Source organism: Xenopus laevis, chromosome 5S, assembly GCF_017654675.1.
Source record: "Xenopus laevis strain J_2021 chromosome 5S, Xenopus_laevis_v10.1, whole genome shotgun sequence".
Taxonomy (NCBI): domain Eukaryota; kingdom Metazoa; phylum Chordata; class Amphibia; order Anura; family Pipidae; genus Xenopus; species Xenopus laevis.
In genome coordinates, this window is record NC_054380.1 from 64,045,190 (window position 1) to 64,050,891 (window position 5,702).

Below are 5,702 nucleotides of genomic sequence, written 5' to 3' on the forward strand. Positions count from 1 at the left end.
AAAATGCCTGAGGGGCTGCTATATGGTACCATAGAAAGTCAGTGTTTAGTGGGCTAGTGGGGGCTGTTTGGGCCTTTATGTGTATCTTTTTTTGCATGACAAAATGTGCATGTATGTAAAATGTATATATATATATATATGTATATATATATATATATATATATATATATATATATATATAATATATATATATATATATATATATATATATGTTCAAGTGTGCTGGATGTAATTTCTGGGAATCACCATTAGAGTTCTTTAATTTAATTTTAGGTGTAGTTTTTACCCCAGCCACCAGAGGCCACTGTGGGACAGAGAAGGGTATAAAAGTAGGTGCACCGCCTAAGTCAAGCCACTTGATAGAAGGGCCTGGCCGGAATAACATCTTCTGGCAGGGTAAGTGAGACCCAATGGCTTCAAATAGGAGAAGTTAGAATAGGAAAGATTTAAAGTGAGCGAGCACTAGGTGCACAAGGCAGTGAGGGTATTTAGTAAGGGTAGTTGTGGCCCCATCAAGGAGAAAGTGGAGTTAGTTTCCTACGGGCACTTTGTAAGTGAGGGAACCAGTGGTAGGAAGGACACCAAGGCTTCAGGCCAGGATTTGGATGAAAAGGCCGAACCTGGAAGAGTGGAGGGGTATCACCCTGAAGGTATCGGACCACTACTGGAGAGTGGAGGGATACAGGTGGAGCATATAGTGGACCATAAGGCGGTTAGGGATACAAAATCTTTAAGGAACAGAAAAAGGTGTGCCTACCGAAGGAAAACTAGTTCCATGGAAAATATGTGTATTTGCTGTGTTGGAAGAAGGAAATGCTGATGTGTGTAATGTGTGCCTGAATGAAAAGCCTCTGTTGTGTACAGTAAATAAAATCTGCTGGTTAAATTTATTATTGTGTCCTGTGTGGTGAGTAGTTTTTTAGTTCACGGATCCGCACACACAAATTTCTGCAGTGGGGAAAGTGGCCCCTTTTTTTATTATTGTTTTATATCACCAACATCTGTGTGGTGAGTACCAGTTGGTAGCCTGGGGTACTTTCCCTTTAAATCTGGAAGCCCCTCCTACATTCTCAGTCCAGACCTGATGCCAATGTTATTAAAAGTAAAAAATTTAAGAGAGAAGATAAAGTACAGTACATATTTCATTTATAATACATTCTGTAATATATGGCAGGGCAAATACAGTATAAAAACTCATCACTGTGCAGCACTGTAACACTTCAGCCGTGTGTCCTCCCCAAGTGCCAGGGCAGGGAATCTGCAGATAGGGTTACATAGGACAGGAGAAGAGAGAACTCTGCTCCGGGAGGGGAGACACATACACAGGGAGGCTCCAAACTTTCCATTCAGTTACAGGAACCAAAACTGTTCTCCAGTGACTGAGCTGTACATCAGAGGGATTAACAATGTCTCTCGCTAACTAATGCATCACACATTAACCAAGGGATACAAAAAGCTCCTTCTCTGGCTGTCTCCATGTAGTAACCCCCCCCCCCACTACCTGTCACTCGTATAGAGCTCTGGCCGGAGGATGCTGGGGAGAGAGGTCTGGCTGCGCTGGAGAACATGCGTCTTGCATCTTCTAGCTATCTGTGTGGTGGTCCTACTCTGTACCCACTTCACAGCAGAGATCACACGGAGGTTGTGGCCCGCAGAATGACCAGTGACAAAGGTGGGGAGTACTGAGAGACATGGGCGTCCACATATAGGGGCAAGGGGGGCACTGGCTCCCTGGACTTGTACTTCATGCATGTCTTGCCCATGTGCATCTGTAATGGCACAGCCCGTGACCCTGAGGGAGAAGGCACTTTCCCCGCCACACGATCATCAGTGTCAGACTGGGACACCAGGGTCCCACCCAAAAACCTTAGACCAGGGGCCCACTCTCAGTACTATTATACTTCCTCTCCTCGCTCAACCGCTATTCTCCTAGTCTCTTTTCTTTACATAATATAATACTATCATCTATTATTCCATCTATTTAGTCTTTTTGTGCTCATAGAAATAAAGAATGACCATGAAATATGCCAAATGTTTAGCAGCATGAGAGCCCACTGACTCCTGGGCCCACCGGGAGTTCTCCTGGTATCCCTGTGGGCCAGTCGACACTGACTCTAGGCAATTACACCTGGTGAAAACATTTTTCTTATCATACCTCCTTTGTCTTTGTGTTGTCTGTGAAAATGTTATGTGCTGCTCAGACACCATATGACTTCAAGTATTTATATAACGTAAATGATACACTTTGTCCCAACTCACTGCAATGTTGCTTCATTCAGTAACTGCTTAAACATGCCACTATGCTGCACAATAAAAACCGCCTAGATAGTATCTCAAAAATTATTATATTTCTTTATCTTTAAAAGGTATTGTGTTGAGTTACAAACATGAAGTATAATGTGCAGCACTTTTGAGTAGTTAGGGGCCCCTGAAATGGTGCATTTTGGTGAAGAGAAATACCATAAAATTGTCATCTTGGGCATTCCTCTGGGCTTACCAGAACTCTGCTGTAATATGTAAGTGTATAGAATCCCTTTTGGTGTACTTATCTAGATGTGCCAGAAAGAATCCAAGTACAGGTATCTCATTCCAGTGCTCTAACATACACACAATAGGCTTATTCCTCACAAGGCAACTTCGGGAGACTTCGGAATACAGGTGATTTTTCAAGACAGAGGTAAGGCATTTAGGGAGATTGGTCGCCGCAAAGACGATACAAATCTCCCCAAATCGCCCAGTGTGACCTTACCCTAACTTGTTCGAAAGTGTAGCCACATGTATAATAGATATCACTTGCAAACAGAGATCAGAGTTAATGTACTATTTGATGTTCTGAAATAAATACCACAAGCAGTGCTGTTGGTTCCCTGTAATGCACTTTTAGCTTGTTTAACCTTCCTCCATACAGTACAGTTAGCTATGTTCAACCCTGTGTTCATTCCAGGAGTCTGATTCTCAACATGTTTCATAAAACCTCTATAGATTATACCTTCTTACACTAATAAATGGGTGTGATAAAGGCTGGGCAGTGTCAAGTCTATATAAAGATCCCACCTAATCCATCTGCAACCCAGTATAACTTGCCTTTGTTATCATATACTGAACAGGCTAAATAAGTCCTTCCTAATTCCAGGGAAATTTAGACAACTAAGGTAAAAGAGCATGAGATGATTCTAAAACAGAATTTGGTTGCAGATCTGCATGTAACTGGTTTGCTCTTTAAATATTCAATTTTCATGGCTTCCTTAAACCAACACAGACCATCAGGGCCCTTCTAAACTGTGGGGCCGGCCCTTTTCCAAAGGCCCAAAGGGACGAGTTGTCCAAAGGCCAGTTAGGGTGAGATTTGGGAAGGATGTTTATTGGCTCTCAGTATTACATAGGTTCCTATAAGTCCTATGGAGGATAGTAGGACTGCCATAGCAGTTATATGTTGTTTCCGTTTCATTATTAGGAAGCAAGGAGAAACATAACCAGTGCGACCATTTCCTGCTCTATAAGAGCCTTATTCTAACTTCTCTCCCTCCCCCTCTATATGTTATCCCTGCCAAATCCCTAGGCCAATACCCACAATAAAGATACACACAATGACTTTGTGGTTAATCTGTGTAATCCACAGTTTTATTAATAATTTGTTAAATTGCGCTTTTTGATCGCAAGGAAGGCAAAAAACCTCTGAAAAGCGAATTTCCTTCACTAGAGGGAAAAATTCCTTCCTGACCCCTTAAAGGCGATCAGATTTGCTCCCACAATCAATGCGCCACATTGAATCAAGGGTAGCGGGGGGGGGGGAATATGGTAAAGTAAGGGACTGCAGTGAAAGGATGAGAAAGAGAAGGGAATATGGCAGCATAAACATAGGCACAATTAAGCGCACAATGAATGCTGCATTCCTTTCCATTCTACTGGACCCCGGGTAGCCTGCAGAACCCAGCATTTGCAGTCTGAGGGATGGAATGAAAAGGAATGCAGGGTTTACCAAGTGGCTTAAAGAAGTTCCTGTGTATAACACCATATTTTGGATAAAGGGGAGGAACCACTGGTGGAACTACGGTGGTGAAAGTGCAGTGGATGAAAGGGGGGCATCACTGGTGGATTTGAGATGCCCCATACTTACTGCTGTTTCCTGAGGATGTGGTGCCTAGACTGAGGTGCATCGGTATTTGGTACCAAGGAAACTGCTGGTGGTGCTGGTATCATGTGCCGTTTGTGAGTTGTTCGGTGGACCATCTGTAAAACCAAACAAGATAACTGTAAAATCCTTATACGGGTATGGGACCTGTTATCCAGAATGCTTGGGACCTGGGGTTTTCTGGATAATGGATCTTTCTGTAATTTGGATCTTCATACCACAAGTCTACTAGAAAATTATGTAAACATTAAATAAACCCAATAGGATGGTTTTGCTTCCAATAACTATATCTTAGTTTGAATCAAGTACATGAAACTGTTTTATTATTGATTAGTTGAATAAAATGAAGTCTATGGGAGATGGACTTTCCATAATTCAGAGCTTCTTGGATAATGGGTTTCCGGATAACAGATCCCACACCTGTAATATTTAGGAGCACATTAAGTTCAAATCAGGTGATTAAGCAAAATTAAATGATTGACCAAGTGTGGGAAATAAAAGGATGGATTATATACTGCACCTGAATATCTCTCATTGTTCTTAATCAGTATGCCCTTGTTGATCTTCTCTAGGTCTTTGTAGAGGTGTTTCAGGTGGGCCTTGATGTATCTGTAGTCCTGCCAGAACTCGTTCTTAAGGTGTAATTTCCACCATTTTGTAATCTTCACACAGTCCTTGGACATCCACAGATCGTAGAGTGCAAACCCGATGTCATTGGTGATCATACCCCTGATGCACTCGAGATAAGGGCCCGCGAGTGGATCCTCAAAATCCCTGATCTCAAAGATGTCCAGATCAGACGAGATCCACCGTGAGTGCTAGAAAATGTAAGAAGGAAGAAAACATTGAGGCCAGAGCACACACTATGCTAAACCCTGTCAAATTTCTGTTTCATTGTATTTACACAGAAGATATGCATGTTTAGCATTGGGTTAGCCCCTCCATTAACCCCTTGGATACCTTTCTCAGCAGTCAGAAAATGAAATGAGGATATTAGCTATGAGCACCTTTACCTTTTCATAGCGCCACTGGTAGTAAAGCCTGCTACTTGCACTCATGCCCATCTTTGATGTTCCTGTAATTTAAAATAGAGATTTGGGAAGATTAGAGTCAACGTAAAGATGTAAGACCCCCAAATAAACACAATAAAGAGGTAAAAACAGCAGCATATTTACATCTTATTTAATAAGAACCCTTTTCATTCAGAAACTATGGTTTTAATATGGTTCCAATTAGAAACCAATGCTTACTTATGTATATAGAATGCCCCTCCCCACCAGCTCCCCATGTCCCCATTTTAAGACAATACAATCCCCCCATTTATTTTATTTATTAAATCTGCCCATTATTTCTGTCAGGGCCCTACTTTCCTCTGGTTCAGCAGTTACACAAAAAGTTAGACCTTGATGGGCATGTGTCTTTTTTCAGCCTCATTTACTATATCTACATATTACAGATGGGAACAGGGCCGCAATTAGAAATCACGGGGCGCCATACAACAAAATTTTTGGGGCCCCACCCACACTTGCGCCTGAGCTCCACCCCAGATCCCACCCACTCCACATCACAG

At 42.1% G+C, this 5,702-nt stretch overlaps 1 long non-coding RNA gene across 1 annotated transcript; it reads right to left on the reverse strand.

The window, feature by feature from the left end:
- Nucleotides 1–4,859: 4,859 nt before the first annotated feature.
- LOC108717941 lies at nt 4,860–5,187 on the reverse strand. Its single transcript, XR_001935937.2, has 2 exons — nt 5,146–5,187; nt 4,860–4,950 (listed from the first exon to the last, which is right to left on the reverse strand). It is a non-coding gene; the product is annotated as an uncharacterized LOC108717941 (long non-coding RNA).
- Nucleotides 5,188–5,702: the final 515 nt, after the last annotated feature.